Raw genomic sequence first — 24,224 nt, forward strand, 5'->3', positions numbered from 1 at the left:
CAATAGGAAAGCTTGGCTCTTGCATATTAATGACTTCTTGCCGTTTTAGTCTGGTAGTTTTCCAATGGCGAATGCCTGCTCATGAATATTAAGAAACTACCATTTCCCCAAGTAGGATTTATGGTTTGCGATTTCCCCACGGATGGTGCTGTTGAATTTAACGGTCTATTGTTGTCGAGCTCAGTGCCAAGCCTTCAGTAAGAATGTGAGTTAGCCGTTTTACACCCCAAAGCTCAACCACAATGTGTTATGGCTACATGTTTTGTCGATGTTAGACTGAAGACTGTCTATGCTAGTCTGGCACATACAGCTCGGTGTCCCCAGGTAACCTGCGGAGCCCAGACACAGGCTGCCTCGTGAAAACATCTATTTATAGCTCTGGGAATTCACTCTAGTGTTTATGGCAGAATATATTACAATAGAGGTTACATAACTACATCTGACAGAGAATTATTCATAAGCCAAATAAACGGGCTGCAGTACTACAGTAGAGACGCATGTATGGTAAAGGACTGTAAAACTAATTTTGTAATGCTACATTTTGTTCATGAACTATTAATTTCAGAGGTGTACATATAGTTCTTTATTGTGTAGCTGTCTTATTGCAGCAATCCGTCAAATAAACAGTTAATAGTGCAGGTATGGTGGGAAATGACTGCCCTTTTGTGAATTGACCTGAGGATTATTAAAGATGCCTGCTGTTTAGGTCAGATTTTCAACAAGAGGTCGGAGCCCACTAGGGGGCATAAGTAGACTTTCAAAGAGGCCTCAAGATTAATTAAAATAATTAAATAGATAGCAAGTGAAATAAGGTAAAAACTAAAAGTAAGAAACCAAGAAAACAATTAATAAATAAGGAGTTCCCATATATATCTATTTATATATTTTTTTCAACACATTTCTAAACATAATAGTTTCAATAACTTATTTCTAATAACTGATTTATTTTATCTTTGCCATGATGACAGTAAATAATATTTGACTAGATATTTTCAAGACACTTCTATACAGCTTAAAGTGACATTTAAAGGCTTAACTGGGTTAATTAGGTTAACTAGGCAGGTTAGGATAATTAGGCAAGTTATTGTATAATGATGGTTTGTTCTGTTGACAATCGAAAAAATATATATAGCTAAAGGGGCTAATAATTTTGACCTAAAAATGGTGTTTAAAAATTTTAAAACTGCTTTTATTCTAGCCGAAATAAAAGACTTTCTCCAGAAGAAAAAAATATTATCAGACATACTAAAATCAAAAACGCAACTTATTTAGTTATTAAAACTATTATGTCTAGAAATGTGTTGAAAAAAAATCAACTCTCCGTTAAACAGAAATTGGTGAAAATAAACAGGGAGGCTAATAATTCAGGAGGGCTAGTAATTATGACTTCAACTGTGTATATACACACACACACAAATATATTAGTGGTGTAACGCATCACAAATCTCACGGTTCGGATCACATTATGGTTTTTTAGTCACGGATTGGAACATTGTTTTGCAAAACAGTACTGCAAGAAACATTTGGCTTTAACAAACAGAATTTAGAACCTGTAATCTTATTAAAAATAAAATGAAGAAATAATCAGCTGAATAAAAATAAATGGTAAAATATTTAGTACTGTGAACAATTCACTGTTACTTCTACTGTTGCTGATGATGCTAAATCAAACCTGTCAAGATTGGAATGTGAAAATAGGGGATCTCCACCCCCCCACCCTCCCCCAATCCCAAATGACTAAATATGCTTATCTGAAGCTGTTTCATTGTGAAAAAAATAAATAAATAAATAAAATACAATTGAAACGGTCAGTAATATGTTTTTTCAATTATTCTTATTATTATTTACAAAGGATAGTATAAATAGTATACATGACAAAAATCTGCAAATAAATTAGCAAACAGTTTAGCCTATTCAAATTAATAGCTGTTATAAAGAAATTACATTAAGTTATCAAAATCTCATAAACTTTTCTTCACTGTATAATTTAAACATTGTAATTAAAGAGCAGTAAGTGAATTTCTCATTTAGATTTTTCATTTGATTACATTAAATAATAAAAATGCACACATCTAACGTCATAATGAAAGCATTTGATTGCTTACCTAGCTGTTTATGCTCATTTAAGACAAAATTTGTAGTGTTTAAAAGAAAACCCTCTCAAGATCGACATGTTTAGATTATTATTATTATTATTGTTATTATTATTGTTATTACGTGTATATGTCTGTTCAAACAAGCACCTAAAACCCAGAGTGTCCACTTTCGCTCCATTTCAAATGGCATGTACAGAATCCGTTTGGGAAACAGCGTCTATTTATCGTCTGACATTCTTGTTTTGAGGATTGCATAAGAGGGACAATGGTGCCGTTTTTATATTTATTTCAAAGTGTTTTCCTTTCTAAATAAAATGAAAGCACAGAACAAATTCACATACAAGAGTAAGGGGCGTCCCCTGATGGTTTGGTGGTATGAGTTGCATATAGGGAGGATCGGCTCTTTAAGGTTTATTGCCATCCTTCATAGAAAGATTTTAAAAAATGGGAGAAATACAGGAAAATACCTTTACGAGATGATATCAGTATAGAGTTGTAAAATACGGGAGAATCTCAGGAAAAACAGCAGGGTTTTTTATTTTTTTTTATTTTAGTCTCATTTTCAATAAATGATTCAGTTATTTACTCATTAAATTTCATGGTTTATTGTTAGATGGGTCATCTTTGAAGAATTATTCAGGGGTATATTTTTGATGGCTGGTTGCCACCTATTAGTTAAATAATGTAATGTGGCTGACAACTTTCACTTTTGAACATTGTTAAATGCATATGATGGTGATTTCATCATTACCATAAACATCAGTGGCTTTATCTTAACTAAAAACTGTTTTCCCAGTACTTCTGTGTCATTTGACTGTTCTTCATAACTAACTCAAAAGACTAAAAATAGAATCTCTTTCTAAATCTTTGCATTTTAATATTTGAATCCAGTGATTGGAAGGATTAATAAACATATGCAAATCTCCATCATTTATAATTTATGTTGTGTGGGTGTTGAGATTCCAATCTTTTAATGATTAATCGAGCAACTTACACTGAATGCATTAATGCAGGCTAAACCAGTAGTGACAGAAAACACCTTTAATAAAACCACCACATCCTGCATAACCTACCACAACGTCTTCAGTCATCCTTATATTTTACAGGAAAGCCTAAATGCTTTCGTAGATGTGATTTCAATGACGCGAGAGGCGATCTATGATCGTAACAAATTTAGGATTAGTTATTAATCCACATAATAATAATAATCAGCATGGCTGGAAAAGTCATATACTGTTGCAAGGACTGGGATGCAATTTTTATTTAAAGCATCCTCATAGATTAAAATAAGTTTTGCAAATATATAGTCAAGAGGTCTTTAAATGTTATTGTGAACAGTGTGGGCCCTGGAGTAAAAAAAAAACACTGGTTTAGATAAAGCATTTTAAGGAAGCCCATTTCTGCCCTTTAAGAATATCCTTTCAATTAACTAACACAAATGAGATGGCAAATGTCAAAATTATGAGATTCATTCATTTTCCTTCAGCCTAGTCCCTTATTTATCAGGGGTCTCCACAGCAGAATGAACTGCCAACTATTCCACCATATGTTTTACACAGCAGATGCCCTTCCAGCCACAACGTAGTACTGGGAAACACCCATGCACTCTCACACGCACACACATACACTACGGCCAATTTAGTTTATTCAATTCATCTACAGCACACATATGTGGGGAAACCGGAGCACCCAGAGGAAACCCACACCAACACAGGGAGAACATGCAAACTCCACACAGAAATGCCAACTGACCCAGCTGGGACTCGAACCAGCAACCTTTTTACCGTGAGGCAACAGTATTAACCACTGAGCCACCAAGCTGCAAAATTGTTAGATACTAAATCATAATATATGGCATCTAAAGTCTTCATTTTGTCACAAGTATGACATTTTAACTTTCATTGCACAAAATGAATTATAACATAATGAATATTTTTCATACTTCATACTCTACAGTACATAATTCAGCTCAAACATGCAGAGTGAATAACATTTCTCCACATTTTTCTAATAGCTCTTTGAAAGTCATAGAGCAAGGCAATTTTGCATGCCACACTGTATCAGCAATGCAGTATGTAGTAAATAGACAATAGTTAGTCATTAGAAAATAAAAACCATAAAAAGGCATGTAAGGTATATTACAAGTGTTTTCACTTTTAAAACAAATTAAAAGTGACCTACTAGGTTACCGTCAGCAAAAACTATGACTTTGTACATCATAATTATAATGTATGTGACTTTTTTCTATAGTTTTTATAGTTGGTTTATGATTTTCGCCAAATGAATAAAATTTCAACTGATGCCAGATTTACTAAAGTTTAAATAAAGTGTAAATATACATTATTTAAATAACATTTTTACTGTCCAACTACAACTTCTTTCACTGCTATAGTTTCCCAACAGTAGCCCTACACATTTTGTGTGTCACCTTAATTTGACACCCATTTAAAACAATGTCACTAAGTTAAACAGGGAGATTTCTAAAATGAGCAGTCTGTTGGTCAAGATTGGAAGATGGTTTAGAACTTTAATATTCTTGCTAACCAGGGGTGCAAAATTTACGTTACGTCTTCAAAGCTTACATTAATGGTTTTAATTTATAGTTGGTTATTCATTAAGATATATATATATATATATATGACATGGACCTGTTGGTTAGAAGATTTCTGCAGTGGTTTGAATATGTCAATTAATAATAATAATAACAAATTAATAATGTTACGGACAGAGATCTTTCTTTTATGTATTCACAAAAGCCTGGAATGAGATCCTACTACATCTGAAAATAATACCAACATTAAGACTTTTTAAAATATCCCATGCTTGTCATCTGATGGTCAACTACCACTGTAGCCACTGAGTTAGTAGCCTGCTTCCCTCAATTTTGTATGTTTGGTGATTGTTTGTACTGTTCTCAGGTGTTGATGGATGTGATGGCAAGTGTGTCTGTGCCATGTTTTTATGTTCTGCAGAGCAGGAACCTGCTGAAAAACAGCATTCATGCTGAGTCAGGCTCGATTATCTTTTAATCTTTTCCTGTTTAACAAATTATAAATAAATAAAAAATTATAATAAATATTATTAAGTAGGATTTTTTTATTTCTTAATTATTTTCCTACTGTAAACAACTATTAATGATTTATATGATTTATATATGAGATTAAAATTCATGTTACTAAGTGGTTTTATGTTTTAGAATAGATTATGGAATATTCTTAATAATATTTGTAAAGGAAACATTGGCCCTATATGTGTCGTTTACATATATTTCCATTAATATGGAAAACGAGTGTATGTTTTTACCAAAACTAATATTGGAATTTTTTTAAAAATGCGTGTGTGTGTAAACCAATATAATTTGCACCAAATATTATGGGTTTTTTCCTTAAAATTGTTACTCCACCCCATTTAGAGCGTCATTATGGACATTTTACGATATAACTAAAGTGGTTCAAATGATGGATCTGCGACAGAGAAACTACGGGCTTTGGGAAACAATCGTCACTACATCGTTCTTTTTCCAAATTATGCATCGTACTATGATAGATTAGGCACGAGTTATGTTGTTGTCTGGGAAACACACCCCAGGTCATCTCTTTGCTCAGGTTTTTGGTCATTGTATGATTATTTCTTTCCCTTAGATGCTGATAAAACACCATCTAAAGTAACAGTCTGGCCATGTCTGCAGCTGCACTCTGGAACTTGCATTGATATTTAATGAGGTAAGCAGTTTATGATTGGTTATCTTTTGCTAAAAAAAACCCTCAGTGTAATATTCTAGCTCTGCATTCTCAATTCTTTGGCACCACAGTTCAGAGTTGAACTCACATAAGCAAGTGTAAGTTTGCCCAAAAATAAAAATCATGTTATTAATTACTTACCCTCATGTTGTTCCATTCTTCATATGAGTACAGTTGAACCAGAAATCATTCTCTGCACCTTGAATGTCCCACACTTTTTGTTGTCTATGGAGGATGAGAGAGATCCATAGACATCTAAAGTATCTTAATCTGTGTACTGAAAATGAAGAACTGTCTCAGGACATTGGAATAACGTGAGGGTGAGGAATAAATAACACAACTTAGATGTTTGGGTGAACTGACCCTTTAACATACCCTCAGGCCATTCAGCATTACGGACGATTACCTTAAAGGGATAGTTCACCTTAAAATGAAACTCAATATTTACTCATCCTCAACACATGAACACAAAAAAGATATTTTGAAGACATCTGAAAACTGGTAACTGTTGGCTTCCATAGTGGGAAAAACAAATATTATGGAGGTCAAAAATTACAGGTTTCCAGCTTTCTTCAAAATTTCCTTATTTTGTGTTCATGTGTTGAGGATGAGTAAATATTGAGTTTCATTTTAAGGTGAACTATCCCTTTAAGGTAATCGGGTAATCATTATAAGGTAATCCCAGTAGATCAGCAGTTTCTGAAATACTCAGACCAGCCTGTTTGGCACCAACAACCATGCCATGTTCAAAGTCACGTAAATCACCTTTCTTCCCCATTCTGATGCTCGGTTTGAACTGCAGCAGATCATCTTGACCATGTCTACATAAATGCATTGAGTTGCTGCCATGTGATCGGCTTAATATGCATTAACAAGCAGTTGAACAGGTGTACCTAATAAAATGGCCTGTGAGTGTACATTGAGATTACACAAAAAGCCCATTTTTCCCTCTTGTTCCTTTAGTTTAAAACAGCCTCAGAGTCTGAGAAAGGTCTCGTTATTTTTAAGGTATCTTATTTTTTACTTATATAAAACAATTAAATGGATAGTTCACCAAAAACTGAAAATTCTGTCTTCACTTATTCATCCTTAACTTCCAAACCTGTTTGACTTTTTTTGTTGAACACTGTTGAAGATATTTTGAAGAAAGCTGAAAACCTGTTGCCATTGACTACCATAGGATTTGTTTTTCTATGAAAGTCAATGGTTACAGGTGTTCAGCTTTCTTCAAAATATTTTCAGTAGTGTTTAAAAGAATAAAGAAACTTGTAAACGTTCAGCACCACTTGAAGGGGAGAACTTTTTAATTTTGGGGTGAACTTTTCTTATAACTTGTTTACCAGCTAAACTAGAGTTTAAAGTACAGAGACTAAACAGGCGAGTCAGACAGATTTCCTGTAGATGGCAGTGTTGTTCTATAACTGAGGGCTTATGGAGGTGATACTTGACCGTGTTCAGTTGAAAGTTTGATGTGGATGTGATCAAGATCAGAGATCTTTTAGTTTTTTTCCTATGCTTTATTTTATATTTTCATTTATAAATATATATAATAAAATTATTTATAAAATTTTATTATATAATTGCATGAAAGCAACAACCGTAAATAATAAATGAATAGTGTTTTTAGCATATTTAAATAATCAGTTAAAATATATTTATAACCATGGATTAAAATCTTATGTTTCATTTTGGTAATAGGCCAAAATACACTATACACAAAAAATGCACACTATTAATCAAAAGTAGATTTTTGATATATTTACTTTAGGGAATTGACTAAATATATTCATGGAACATGATCTTTACTTAATATTTCAATGTTTTTGGTAAAATGAAAAATAAATCATTCTGACCCATACATTGAAAAAAAATCATGCTTTGGATTTATTAAATTTTTTAAGTTTAACAATTTATTTGGGCTGAATTTAAACCAACAAATTCAATTTAGTAATTTTCAATTTAATTTGTTTGTTTAAATTCAGCCCAAATAAATTGTTTGCAACCACTTAACTTAAAAAAAAAACTATATCCAATGAATGATTTTTTTCAATGTATGGGTCAGAATGATTTATTTTTCATTTTACCAAAAACATTGAAATATTAAGTAAAGATCATGTTCCATGAATATATTTAGTCAATTCCCTAAAGTAAATATAAAAAAAATCTATTTTGATTAATAGTGTGCATTGCTAACCGCTTCATTTAGTCACATTTAAATGGAATTTCTCAATATTTATATTTAATAGATTATATTTACTATTTATGTTTTCAAATCTTGAGATTCCAGATTTTCAAATAGTTGCATCTCGGTCAAATATTGTTTTATATTGACAACGTATCCATAATTACAAAGCATGTTTATGCAGCTTTTATATAATGTATAAATCTCAATATCAAAAGATGTACATTTATGACATTTATGGTTTTGTTGTCCAAGGTCACATTTCAGCACACCATAAAGCTGTAATTGCAGTCTATATGTCATTTGTTTTTTACACACAGAAGTACTGGAGTAAAAAAAAAAACTAGCCCCATATCATGATATGCATTGTACATATGATCCACCTCATTCAGCTCTACACTGTAAAAAGAATATCTGTAAATTGACAGTTTTCCATATTTTGTTATTGATTTTTTCACTTATTTATGATTTTGAATTGTATTATGGGATCTTCATCATTCCTCAAATGCTTTTGATATCAAAAAATATTGAAAATATTTTATTAACATTTAAAGTTTAATAGTTTAAAGTGATATATTGTCTGGGTTGGTGTAAATTCCAGTATAAAAACCTGGTTGTAAGCTGACAGAACTTTTTTTTGCTGTTTTACCTACTTAATTCTCTACAGTATATATGATTTCTTAAACAATATCTTGACTCAAACTACTAAAATGTCAATAAAAGTGACTTTGTTAAACTGTAGAGTTTAATTTTCAACATCAAAAGTGGACAGAACAGAGATAACACTTCCTTAATGCAATTCGCCAAAGTAAATAAACAGAAATCCCAAAATATGGAAGTTTTCAGCCTTATAAACATATCCTGTCACTATTTCAATGTGGAAAAACTACTGCAAACGATTCTGGCCATGAGTGAACTATCTGAGCGAAACAAACTGAATCCCAGTTTCAGATCTTTTGTCAAGCCAGTTTGATCAGTAAGAATTTAAAGAGTTTTTCACCAGATCTGAACCTGAGGAGCGGATAGAAAGTGTTAAAATATGATCAGCTAAAATGATCCTGATATCAGTCTGTGCCAATCTCCATCGTCAGACAAGGATTTAGCTGAGGCTCGAGGGACGCCCCTGAAATGAAGGTGTAGTTCACTTACAGCAGGTAAATGAAAGAGACGGGGAAAAGCAACACTTAAGCGCTTTTTAGAGTGGAGAGCCAAGAAATGGATTTCATGTGCAGGATTGACTGGCAATGCTAAGCAGGATTTACCCCTCGAGCTCTGGATTGAGAAACGGCGAGGAAAAAAAAGACAGAGATGGATGGAGAATAAGAAAGAGGGAAGACTGCCAAGAGTTTCAACTCTCTCTGTGATTCTGGGGTCAGCGAAAGTGATGCTGACCCAAACTCTCAGATCTGGGTACTCTTCAAGCACATTAGACCCGCTTTTAGTGCTTTCGTTTCTTTTTTTATATACAGATGGAACAAAACAAGATTTAAATGTAGACTTATGAGAGAACAAATGAACTCGTAAAGCAAACGAATGCAGATAAGATAATCAATCTGAGCAGAAATGACCACAGAGACAATTTGGAGATGCTGCTTTGTTGTGAGCGTGGCTCTGCAGGACATACACTCACATATATTGTTATTTACCATTAGGGTGAATTAAAGTAATTAATCGCCATGCGGACTGAAAGGCTTGACTATGGGGTGCTTCTTTTGTATGTCTATCAGATAATAATGATCTTGGTATTGAGTTTAGTTAATGGAGTGTGTGTGCTGAGTTATTCGCCTGTGAAAGGGCTCCATTAGCTCCAAGATTGCTCCGTTATTTATTTGCTGAAATTGTTTTGATGAATCAGAGTTTCGTTCTTTTATTCTTTTGTCCTGATTCCCTCGCTCATTATTGACTTCAGGTGTGTCTTTACGGATCAGTTCACCGTTTTCTTGGAGGGTTTGGAATGGCATTGCTTCCTCTGAACAGACTTCATGTCATGCTGTAAATAACGTCAAACTTTTGGAGTTTGCCGATCAACTGTTTTACGCTGTTTAAATGCATCTTCGTAAAAAGCTTACATTCAAAATCCTATTAATTGGACAATCGACGTCGACTTTAAAGAGCAGACATTCAAATGCTTATTAGTGCATGTGGTGCATAGTGATTACATCATAGATCCAGGTGTCTTTGTTTCCTGCAAACTGTTTATCGACGGTGGCTGTTGCCTATAATGAAATGATAATAACTGTGCTGATGGTTCAACTGCCCTAAACTTCATCTGGTGGTGGTGATGGTTCCCATTACTGCACAGATCATGAGCACCTCTTATGAACTGAAGGCAGAGTTTTGGGTGAATGGAGAACTTTAACATTATTAACCTTGGTGGTGATTGAGCAAATTGTGCAGAAATTCCATCAGGAAAGGGTGTGCATGTGTGTGTGTGTGTGTGGTCATGTGTCTACTGTTAAATGTGATGACATCTGAAAAGATATAGATTTCATTATATTTATATGAAACAACACAAACAATTTGAAAGTGTATTATTATATTATTATTATTATTATTATATTATTATTATTATTATTAATATATATTATTATTATTATTATTATTATTATTATTATTATTATTATTATTATTATTATATTACTGTTATTATTATTATTATTATTATTATATTATTATATTATTATTATTATACTATTATTATTATTATATTATTATTATTATTATTATTATTATTATTATTATTATATTATTATTATTATTATTATTATATTATTATTATTATTACTATATTATTATTATTATTATATTATATTATATTATATTATTATTATTATATTATATTATATTATATTATATTATATTATATTATATTATATTATATTATATTATATTATATTATATTATTATTATATTATTACTATATTATTATTATTATTATTATTATTATTATTATTATTATTATATTATATTATTATTATTATTATTATTATTATTATTATTATTATTATTATTATTATGAAATGCTTTATTTTAGGGATGCACTGATATGGATTTTTTGGCTGATATCGATAACCGATATATTTGGAGGCCGATAACCAATATATTAGCTGATGAATATGAATATTTCAAAATGTTTTAGTTTTATACAGTGAACAACGGATTTTATTGTAAAAACTTCATAAAAGTTTGAGCTGATCTTATGAACTAAATAGCAGTTTCAAAAGGTGATTATATACACCTATATAGACCTACTATATAGACACTGTAAAAAATGTCCAGATTTTCACAACCTTTTACTGTAAATTTGTCACTTTACAGGATTTAACTGTAAAACTTCACAGTAATATGTTGTATTCATAATTTTATTGTGAAATTAAGGCAGGTAGCATGATTACAGCTAATTACTGTAAAAAGGGCTATATCTTTTGCATGTCAGTTATTTATAAATAACAGAATGTTATGGCAGCTGCAAAAACATTTTGGTTACATCATCAAAAAATGAAGTTTCACAAACTAATTTCGAGAGGAGCACGTGATATGATTGACTGCAGCTTGACACCCATCTACATTCATTAGTTAGATTAATCCCAACTCACTATAAGTAGCCTAGCTAGAACTACTCTCTTATCTTCGTTTTCCGAAGAAACCCCCCATCCACTCCTTCTCCTCCTTTCCTCCTTTACCACGGGAAGCTCTCGAGAACTACCTGATTTCGTACTCCCCTCACATGCTCTATGGACCAGGCGGAAGCACTGGGCTCAACTATCTGCGAGTTCAGGGTTCTCTCCCGGGACAGCGTCCCAAACCTGCTAACAGTTGTCAAACAATATCTAAGTGTGAACTCTTGAAATAACTTGAAAGAAAATCATCCTGTTTTGAAATCACATGAATGTCATTGTAAGTTTTCAGCACGTTCGCCTCACAGCAAGAAGGTCGCTGGTTCGAGCCTCGGCTGGGTCAGTTGGCATTTCTGTGTTCTCTCCGTGTTCTCGTGGGTTTCTCCGGGTGCTCCAGTTTCCCCCACAAGTCCAAAGACATGCGCTGGGTGTATTGGGTAGGCTAAATTGTCCATAGTGTATGTGTGTGAATGAGTGTGTGTGGGTGTTTCCCAGTGATGGGTTGCAGCGGGAAGGGCATCTGCTCCGTTGAACATGTACTGTGTAAGTTGGTGGTTCATTCCGCTGTTTCGACCCCAGGTTAATAAAGGGACTATACCGAAAAGAAAATAAATGAATGAATGAACATTAAAATATGAAATCATTTGTAATGAACATAAGTTTGTGCAAAAATGTAATAAACTGGAACAAAAGTAATTGAATTATAAACCCAAACACTGTTATACACCCAAAATGATTTCAAAGTCAGGGTAAATGTCAGAATGAATAGCCCAGGAAAGCCTGCATCACAGTAAAATATAGTTAATTCTACAAGATAATACTGTGAAATCATAATAATGGACTTTACTATCTACTGTGAACATACATTATATGGCTGTAATTTCACAGTAATTTAATATAACACGATTACAGTAAATTACTGTAAACTACCTCATGAAGTTACAGTGAATTTACATACACAAAATAAATAACTCAAAATAAATAATGTGTGCAACAATTAGTTATATTAATTATTATAATTAATTGTTATTAATAACAATAATAATGTAAGGAGTAAGGATAATAATGAACCTTAAAAATGTAATGTGTGTTGTTTCATAAAACGATGACATCTTTTCAGATGTATTTTATTTAACAATACTTTTTGCAATGTAACTCTAAATGATTCTTATATGTTACAGTTATTCATCAATGGAAAAATACTTAAATTCATTGTTCTTCCCTAATGACAGATATTTTAATTGCTTAAAACAAATTTCTTGTCTCCAGAACACGACTAATTTTCCTTAAGGAAAGGTATGTCTAGATCAAAGAAAGTTTAGACATTTGATTTTTAAAGAAAACTATGACAAAATACGGTTGAAGAACATTTGTTATTATTTGTTGAGTAATGTCTTCTCTTTTCATTTATTGTAGATTCATTATTTCCACTTGCATAATCATGAACCAATATAATGTAACACAGCAGATATATCCACAAACACATCCAAAGCTGAGCTGTTTAGAGTGTGAATAGTTCAATACAAGAAAAGGCATGACAAAGGTAGACAGACAGACAGAAATGTAAAAGAGAGACGTAAAGGAAAGCTACAGTAAAGAGCAGGAGGCAAATGCAGTGAGGGGGTGTTTGGGGGCCCTTGCCAGGGTTTGCCCTCTTGTCACTCTCTCAGCGTCTAATGGGAGTGATTGATTTTTCCGCCTGCTCTTATCGAGGGGAGCAGCCAGCATCAATAACAACGTGGAATTAGACACATAGCATCTCCCCGGCTGAAAACAGAGGAACAGCACAACTGACTTGGAAGGGGAGATGCAGTCGGCGTCTGTTTGTATGCGCCTGTGCCGGGTCTAAGTGTGCGATTAGATAAAAGATTTCTTATTTGACTTTAAAGGTGCAGGCGAGCCTGATGTCGTCCTTTATGCTGCCAAATTCCACCCTTCTTTATCTTAAACTCATCGTCATTTTAAAGCATAGCAGCAGAGCCGGGAAAAGAGCCCAGGGAAAATCTTCAAGAGTACAGCCATGAACTTGAGTGTGTCGTATTCATATCTGTGTAATAATAATCTGTGATTGGTGTAGGCTCTGTTCTCGGCACAAGAGGTGGTGAGAAAAGCGGAAATTACCATGTTTCAGAAACGTGGCCGAACGTGTGGAAAAGGAGCGCGGTAATTGAATACTTTCACCAGACAGATTTCCCATTTTCCAATTTCCTGCCGGGCACGTTAGTAATTTTGCCATCTCATCTGTTATTCTGTTATTCCAGCGAGCCTTGGATCCAGGGGCTTAATGCAATTCTTGGGAGGTAATTGGAAGGTACAGGTGCGGGGGTTCATTTGCATTCAGGCTTTCTGCATATATCTGCGGCTGTACGACCACTTTAACGTACAGCACGACAGCAGCAGATCTGTGTGCAGTGCAGCACAACACAGTACTGAGGTCAGCACACAGCTAGAGAAACTTCCTGACATGTGGATTACTTCACAATTAATGTCTATTGTCATCATCTGTAAATAAGGTGCTATATGCAGTGGTGTAAAGCAACGAATCACAAATACTCAATTTACAAATACTCAAAGTTTTACTAGTAAAATCACACCAGACAGACCAACCTCAACAGTGTGGAAGCATTATAAGTGTCCAAGAAAACCCTAAATCATTAAACTCACTGACCAAGAGACTGTTTAGACTGCATGTCACTGATAAGAAGATGAAGAGGGCCTACTGTATAACTGAAATAGCCAAATGGCCTTAAACAATAACTGAATGCACTACAGAATTTTACGTTTTCAATCAAATGCACAAATTTCATGTATTCTATCAGTGCTGCACGAGCTTGGTTTGTAGCGCCACCTGCTAGACATTAATAGCTTGTTAGTCAGAGTTCAAAGTTCAAGAGTGATTGTTACAGCTAGGTTTTTGCCACGTAGTTTACAAAGATTTTTCTCTGCATGTAAACCCAATCAATCTTAAGATACGTTGGAAATTTTTAGGGTGTAATTTGGAATAATTTTCACAGTGTTGTAATGCTCACTACTTTTGAGAACTTTTAGAAAGGCTACATTTTACTCATAGTTGGAGTAGTATTTAGAAAAGATAATTTTCTTCTACTTGCACTAATGGTAGATCTACTTGAGTAAGATTTTTCAGGACTTTTTCCATTACTGACTATAAGTAAAAAAAAAATTATTTGAGGGGCGGATAACTAAATAATAATATTTCAGTAGAAGGAAATGCCATACCATGAGGCTCAAACCCCATTTTTTCCTGTAAAATCCTGGTGAAAAACAGGCCAATCAGAACAGAACACAGTGGATCATTGCACACTGGATCATTAATGCATCTGCCTTTGCAGACTGCATTTGACTTATTACATTTCCTAGATTACAATGATGATTGTATTTCCTTATTTTGAAGTATTTCTAACCTTATACTAAACTTATTATGTATGTTGGAAACGTCTTTTGAAAACGGCATGGCAGTGCTTCCCACAGGTTGGAAATACACTTACAGTTGTAGCGGGATGTAACATGTACATACACTTGTCAATCTGTATATTTGCACTCACTACTTACTTCTATTTTTTAAAATATATTTATTATCTGTTTTTTGTCCTGTCTCTGTAATTCTGTTGCACTGTAGAAGCTCTGTCACCAAAACAAATTCCTAGTATGTGTGAACATACCTGGCAATAAAGCTCTTTCTGATTCTGATTCTGATTCTGATTCGGATTGAAACACATTATTTACCCACATCACATAAATATTTAACTATACACTGTAAAAAAAAACCAAATTTTACAGAAAATATCTCTACATTTTTTACAGTATTTTTTTGTCATTTCAAATTAAATTCAAAACTTAGTAAAACGACAAACAAACTTTCTAAATTAACAGTTTGACTGTCATTTTAGGTACTTTATCATTAAAAACAAATTACTGATGTTTTTGTTTTTTATACAAGGAAATTACAGTTTTATTTATACAGTATTTTTTCTGTTATTTTAAATTATATTCAAAGTCCGTAAAAATTACAAACAATATTTGTAAATTAACAGCTTGACTGTTATTTATGTACTATAAAATTAATGACAAATTACAGGAATTTTCCTGTTTTATACAATATAATTGCCGTATTATTTAGTGTTTTTTCCAGTTTTTTTGAAGTACATTTAAAATTACGTAAAATTAAAGTAATAAATTGTAATTACTTGCTCTGTAAAAAAAAATTTAAAATCTTTAAAAAAAGGTCAAATGACTGGCAGCTACGGCTGCCAAACAAAAACCATAAAATTACGGTAAAATTTCTTTGTTGAAATAAAGTGCAAAAAATAATAAATCTACAGATATTTTCATTAAAATGTTTACAGAAAAACACTGTTATTTTACAGACCTTTCCTAGATTATTACAATCAAATCCGTTCAATAAATAAAATAGATAAATTCCGCTCACATGCACCTGTGCCGCATTCCGCTAATTGCACACACACAGTCAGAGGATCGTTATGAACTGATTATATGGACTTTAAAAGCAGCACAGACGCACGCACCAATTGCTAAGTCTTGTTATGCTGTTACTGTGAACATTATGATGCGTTTCTCTTCTTTTGTCTTGCTTTGTTTGTTAATTGTTTATGTGGTTTGCTGCTTGGACTGACCATTTGGCTGTTATTTGACCATGACTCTGGATTCCCTGCATACATCTGTTTGCCCGTGTTGACTGTTGCTTGCCTGACCATCTCTGTGTAATAAACCTGCATTTGGATCTGCACTACTTTGTCAGCATCCCCTTCACATTAAAGTTCCATTTCATTTAAGATTTGTAACTGAATTATTCCATATAACTTAAACCTCTACATGTTTTACATAAAAACTATTCAATAAAATGCAACAACTGTAATCTTAAAGTTGTGAGAATTTTAATCAGTTGTATCTCGTTTGTTGTTTTTCCAGACGTTTTTGATCCAAAATAAAACTGTTAAATTACAACCATGAGCATGTCTTGGCATTTTATTAAAGGTGTTTAATTGTAATAATTGAGAGAATTCTTTTAAATAACATTTTTTTCTCTTGAAGTTTTAGTGCAGTCACTTTATTGATGGTGTTTGATCATAAAAATCTAGGAAAAGTTTGTGAAATAACAGTGTTTCTCTGTAAAACTCTTAGTGTGTAACTTTTTTGAACAGATTTGATCGTAATCTTGGAAAAGTCTGTAAAATAACAGTGTTTTTTTGTAAACATTTTAATGAAAATATCTGTAGATTTATTATTTTTTGCACTTTATTTCAAAAAAGAAATTTTACCGTAATATTATGGTTTTTGTTTGGCAGCCGTAGCTGCCAGTCATTTGACCTTTTTTTTACGATATTTTTTTTTACAGTGTATGCGACAAAACATAATTTAATAAAAAAAAATTATTTGATTTATTATGACATTGTTATGCACTGTTTCTTTTCAATGGGTTAATAAAAAAAAAGACATCTTTACATTGTTTTCTATATGCCACTAAGTGACACAAATAGACATCAAAGGCCGAATGACGGTGTTGAATGCGCGTACACTCATAGAAATCAATGTTTAGAAGTCTAAGTGATGCAGTATGGCACATAAGGTCTTTTTACTATTTTAACATTTATCTGTCGCAAATCTTTGTAATGAGGCAACAAACACATGTAGACTGCAAAGTATTAGAGTTCATTGCACATTTCTGCATTGTCATTTCTCTTGAATATAGGGATGCCAATACACTGTATGATCTAATTCTTTTATGCTGAGGTTGATATAAAAATTAGCATATAAAACAGTTTCTGGAGATATCAGAATGTAGGCTATGCAGATATCACACATTATTCATTCATTCATTTTCTTTTCGGCTTAGTCCCTTTATTAATCAAGGGTCGCCTGACCGGAATGAACCACCAACTTATCCAGCATATGTTTTACGCAGCAGATGTCCTTCCAGCTGCAACCCATCACTGGGAAACACCCATACACACTCAATCACACACATACACTACAGACAATTCAGCCTACCCAATTCACATATAGTGCATGTCTTTGGACTTGTGGGGGAAACCGGAGCACTCAGAGGAAACCCACGCAAACGCAGGGAGAACATGCAAACGCCATACAGAAATGCCAACTGACCCAGCGAGTTATTCGAACCAGCGACCTTCTTGCTGTGAGGCAACAGCGCTACCCACTGCGCCACCGCATCGCCTTATCACAGATTAATTTAACTTATCAAATCAATGCATTCTGAGTAATGCACACATGAGTAAATGATGACAGAATTTTTCGTTTTGCGTGAACTATTTCTTTAAGAGTGCACATCATAAGAGTGGATGATGTTTGATTATATGGGTTATGATATTTCAAAAGAAATGGCCAAAAATGAACCTGGCTCCTTCCATAATTTCTAAATCTGTGTGACAACAAAGCATTTAAATGAGTCAAACTCATAATTATGACTTCAGAGGTGGGATGTAGGAAATCTCAGATAGCATGAGATTAAACCTGCTCAGAACTGCCTATTATGGTGGAAAATTATTATATTAGACTCAACTACTAGTTAAATTCAGATGTCTATTTAAAAAAAAAGAAATGTATGATTTCTTGAGGACATCTAGTAACCAAATGATGCAAGGAATTCTTACATTTAAATTCCTTAATTTATGCTAATCAAAAACAATAACTTGAGCAACTTCAGAATTCACAGAGTAAAGGATGTGTAAAGTGCAACAGCAAAGAGCTTAGCAGACTGTTAATTGAGAATTTCATTATTTGTTCATGAAGAATGTTGAAGATGGCAGTGTTTTATCTGAATTTGTTATGCCTGTGAGTTAAACCATCAGCTGAATCGAAAGCTACGTTAAGAAAAAATAAATGTTTTAATTGATCACTTTCTTGTGTTGAGCTCAATGAAAAAATAAGTATGCATAGTTTCATCGATCGTAAGTGAACACGTGCAATATTTTGAGAATAGTTTTATATAGCATTTACATTTTATATGAATTTGTTGCATGTATGCTGCGTTGTAACTTAAGATCCTGCAAGATGAATAGTTTGGTGTGTGTTTGATAACTGCACTCATCTTTACTTTATTTACATTACATTTACATTATTCTTTTCAAGAAAACTTTACCAGCGTTTAGTTTGGTTTAACCAGCCCAGAAATGCATTTTGTATACCATCTGGCCATAGTTGTGGTGTAAAGTAACAAATTACAAATACTCAAACTACTGTAATTGAGTAGTTTTCCTCAGGAATAGTAATTTACTAAGTGCTTTTAAAAGTGTGTACTTTAACTTTCCCTTGAGTACATTTTTAGTGTATCTGTACTTTTACTCCACTACTTTCCTTCAGCCTGCAGTCACTACTTTATTTTTTCTTGTCTATGGGGATTAGAAAAACCAGTCCTGTGATTCCTGTCCAATCAAATCCCACATAGAAGGTAAATCGCATCATAATGAACTACCTCAAGACATTTATAATTGCAGCAAACTGTTTGGAAGAAGATGTCAAAAATCTTTACACCTATTGACACAGAGACTGTCTAGATGCATGTTACTGATGAGAAGATGACGGATGTTTACTGTATGATGACCGAAATGGCCTTAAACACCCAGCAGGCACAAGATGTCAACATGACATTTGCTAATTGACGTTGTACCACAACATTGTGGGGACGTTTAGTTGTGTTTGGAAATGAAAATCGCCTTGACATCAAAACTCAACGTCAGGCCGACGTCAATGTCCAACATCCAACCAAATATCAACATCTAATGAGGTTACAGCTTGACATTGTGTGGATGTTACCACTATGACGTCTATTAGATGTTGGATTTTGGTTGCCATAGGCCTACCTGACAAATAAAAGTCAGTATTTGACGTCAATATGGCGCTGGTTTAAGATTTTGGTCACTTTTCAACACAACCTAAAATCAACCAAATATCAACGTCATTTGACATTGTTATTGGTGATCAAAATAATGTTGTCCTTAGACAATGACTAGACCTTGAATTTTGTTCACCTGTGGTCATGACCTAAATCTAACCTAATATTAACGTCTTATGACGTTGTGTGCCTGCTGTGCAATAATTAAATACACTACAGAATGTTACGTTTACACACATCCACAATGTAAATGCATCAGCTTTTTACAGCGTAATACTCACTACTCTTGAGCACATTTGAAAGGTCTACTTTTTACTCGTACTTTGAGTAATATTTACAACAGGTACTTTTACTCTACTTGCACTACATTTTAAGCAAGTAATGATACTTTTACTTAAGTATAATTTTTTCAGAACTCTTTCCACCACTGGATATACAGATGCGGTCATCAGAGTTTGGATTTGATCACAAACATTAACATGATTAAATGATCAACCCTAAAACAAACATCTAAAGATTTTCTTATTATAAATATCTTCATATACATTCTTTGAACAGACTGAAAAGTTTTGAAACTGTTGTCATTCTTCTGCACAATTTTGTAGACGTGCAATGCTTTTAACCCTGAATCTTTCTCCTAACGGTTTCCTACAAAGCAGGTACATTCCATCTTTTTCATCTTCACATGTGGCGCTGAAAACAAATAACGGCGATAATAAAAGTTGATAAATAGACAGAAGAGCAGAAAATACTCAGTCCTCTTCCGCTCCGCTCACTGACCTTGCTTGTCTCCCCTCATTGTTTCATTTTTATTAGTGGACCTTTTGTTCTACGCAAAGGCTATTTTATCCCAACCTGTGCTATTAGATAAAGAAGGGCAGCGAATCCAACCTCCACATCCTCCCGAAACAAAAGAAAGACTCTCATTCCCTGCCCAAGGCCCAATCACGGCTCTTGAAAGAGTAAAGCATTTCTTTTGCTTGTAAGTCTCAAAGCCACACACACACAGACACACACAGAGTTGTCAGGCTGCCTGTCTCTCCGACTGTCCTCCATACAGGCAAATGCGTGGCCATTGATCGGACTAAACCTTGGACCGTATGTTCAGTATCCACTCATTGATCATGAGGTTCAGGTCTTTGGTCTGATAGGCCTCTTGAATGAATGAAATACACATATGCTTCTGTTCAGCCTCAGTATTAACCACCCAGTTCGTCTGCAGAATGAACAGAGGTCTGTATTATTCCAGCTTCTATAGAGCTGTTAAAAAACTGTACTTAAAAGCTCAAAAATACAGCTATTAAAGTGAAAGCCTTGCCAACATGCATTCCCTAAAGGCTTACATTTAGGGATTCAAGGACTGCTGCAAAAAATTAAAACACGTCCATTCCCATTTTGAACTCGAGGGACACGAGCGCAAAGCCAGATCTTACAGTGTCGGTGTTAAAATGATTTGTGCTGCCTTAAGTGAGGCTTTAAAGGGACACAATTAAAGGCGTTAGACCACTAGTGACATTTCTTCAATTAAAAAAATAATAATTCAGTGCAGTGATTTCAGTAAAAGGTTTTATTATTAATATTCTAAAATAATATAGAATTGAATTATCTATATTACAGAATATAATATGCAGCTCTTTTGCTTTAATGACAGCATCACTCAAATGGCGTGAACTACACAATTTAACATTGTTTAAAATTGACTTCAACAGATCATGAGAACATTTGAATATGCTGTTTCACTGGATTCAATTACAGTTATATGTTTGAGTAAAACAATTGTCTTTAAATTCTGTGGACCATTGATTATATTTCTTGCAAATTTTAAATAAAAATGTTATTTAGCATTTTTTAAATATACTAACATTGATATTTCAATTTTTTGTTGAAACTTTTGTACTATTATGGTTCTTTAATAAATAGAAAGTTCAAAATAATGTCATTTATTAAGTGGTTTACGGTATTAACAAACCATTAACTAACACTGCTAGTTTATAAACGATTACTTATCTGTTTGTTAATAATTAGTAGAAGTTGGGTTTAGGTTTTGGGTAGAATTAGGAATGCAGAGTAAAATCATACATTATAACTACTATAAACAGTTAATATCTTAATAGTCTCATAGGTAGGTAATAAACCAGTAGTTAACAGCATGAGTTGTGACCTAAAACTAACGTGTTACACTTTAATACATAGCATTTAATACAAAGAAATACATTTAAAGAGCCCCTATTATGGGTTTTTGAAAATTAGCTTCTATGCAGTGTGTAACACAGCTCTAAGTGAATGAAAACATCCAGCTGAGGTTTAAATCTGAAAGTGTGCCGTGTTTAAAACTATTGATTCTTTAAAGAAATAGTCGACTTAGAGTCAAATAAATGAATCGGGTTTGGTCCGGATTTTTTGCCTGAACGCGTCGACGTCGAAACGGCACATCACCAAATATGTAGTAACGGTTCGGGTAAAACGTGAACGCGCTTTACTCTTCAGACACTAGCGGAGCACGGGGGTTCACGGTATTGATGATGACATGAAAATGACGATCACTGACAGCTGGAGATCCGGCTGGGGGGAATAAAAAGTTCATTTTCACAATAATACCACAGAATAGTCAACTGTGTGCTGTGTTAGTTCCTGTCATTATCCTGATTTTTGATACAATAACCTACGCTGCAGCACAGGATTCGCCAGCCCTTTGCTATTGAAGGAGCAGCAGAGATTATATATGGGACTTTGTCAGACTATGACAGTTTCTGAGTCCCCTGGATCAGAAAACGTAAGTGTCATTAAAATTGTTACCTTACTTTGTGTAGTTTGGAACATATGTGTTTAATTGTGTGCTGTAAGTTGTAATCGCTTCACGTGGCTTGTAATCACTTATCTATCTCTCAAGTTAAATCTTTATGGGGCTGTTCACATATTGCATCTAAAACCACGTTAATAATGTGACGCGTGCTTCTTTCTTTACAGATTTAAAATGTTACAGATTTGACATTTTTCTAAATTTCAAACGTCAAATTAAATGTAATGTAACCTGCATACCTGTCAACACTGAGATGTGAAAATAAGGGATACTTATAGAATCTGATTAAAGAACGAATCTCTCAAATCTCTTGAGGATTGGGTGATATTTATTGCCGCCCTTCATTGAAAGACTAAAAATATGGGATACAGGAATACACTTTAACGGGATAGTGAGATATAATGGTAAAATATGGAAAAAATCCTGGGAAAAACCAGCCTGATCTCATGAGAAAACGTAAGTATTTTACATTATGTCAGTTTAGTGGCTAATTCGTACAAATTTGAGTTCTGTCGTAAGAAATTGTACGATTTAAAAAAGGAGGCATGGCACATAACCACACCCCTAAACCCAACCGTCATTGGGGGATGAGCAAATCATACTAAATTGTACGAATTAGATAGTACGAATTCATACAAATTAGCCACTAAATCAAAAAGTTACGAATTGTCGTGAGATTGTGTTGGAAAAACGGGAAGGTTGACAGGTGTGGTAACCAGTTTTCAACATAATAGGAATAGTTTCCTGAGCACCAAATCAGCTCATTAGAATGATTTCTGAAGGATTATGTGACATGAAAACTAGAGCAATAATGCTCAAAAATCAGCTTTGTCATTAAATTAATAAATCACATTTTAAAATATATTCTTATAGAAAGAATAAATAAATAAACAGAAATAAATAAAAGATACATGGGAATAAAACGAAGCCTTGACAGGCAGAAAAGACAAAAAAAATTAAACGTAAAGTTTTGAAACTTTTCACCAGTATACTTTTATTATAAATCATAATAATATTTCACAACATGCAGTCATGTGACTTCTGATGTAAAACCACTTATAATTGTATAGAATTAGATTAGATTAGATTAGATTAGATTAGATTAGATTAGATTAGATTAGATTAGATTAGATTACATACAGTCCAGCGTGGACAGTGCAAACTGTCAACAAGTCAAATAATTTTACTTAAGTTCTGTACATTTATATGTACAGTTGAGGTCAGAAGTCCCGCCGATTTATTAGCATGTCTGTTTATTTTCTTCTCCAATTTCTGTTTAATGGGGAGAAGATTTTTTCAACACATTTCTAAACATAATATTTTTAATAACTCATCTCTAATAACTGATTTATTTTATCTTTGTCATGATGACAGTAAATAATATTTGACTAGATATTTTTCAAGACACTTCTATACAGCTTAAAGTGACATTTAAAGGCTTAACTAGGTTAATTAGGTTAACTTGGTTAAGGTAATTAGGCAAATCATTGTATAACAGTGGTTTGGTCTGTAGACAATTGAAAAGCTTAAAGGGGCTAATAATTTTGACCTCAAAATGGCTTTCAAAAAATTAAAAACTGCTTTTATTCTAGTCGAAAAAAAAAAACAAATCAGACTTTCTCCAGAAGAAAAAATAATATCAAACATACTGTTAAAATGTCCATGCTCTGTTGAACAATATTTAAAATAGAAAAAAAAATCAAAGGGGGGCTACTAATTCTGACCTCAACTGTATATTTGTTTTGAGTTTTTTTTATTTTTGCAGTGTCATGAGTACATTTTTAGCAATAGACAGACAACGCATTCAGTGCCCATGGTAAGATGGAGCTCATCATGCATTTTCAAGCCTTCAACCAGGACATCCAGAAATGGCCTAGTAAACATACAGAGTGTAACGT

General features: G+C 33.4%; 1 long non-coding RNA gene across 1 annotated transcript in view; it reads left to right on the forward strand.

Moving 5' to 3' along the window:
* The first annotated feature begins 137 nt into the window (after positions 1-137).
* The window catches only part of LOC130234806 (uncharacterized), a 46,741-nt gene continuing 22,654 nt past the window's right edge, over positions 138-24,224 (forward strand). The window contains exons 1-2 of the long non-coding RNA XR_008838333.1: positions 138-205; positions 5,738-5,818. This is a non-coding gene — a long non-coding RNA (uncharacterized LOC130234806). The remainder of the gene's footprint in view (positions 206-5,737; positions 5,819-24,224) is intronic.

This window comes from Danio aesculapii, chromosome 9 (genome assembly GCF_903798145.1).
Source record: "Danio aesculapii chromosome 9, fDanAes4.1, whole genome shotgun sequence".
Lineage (NCBI taxonomy): Eukaryota > Metazoa > Chordata > Actinopteri > Cypriniformes > Danionidae > Danio > Danio aesculapii.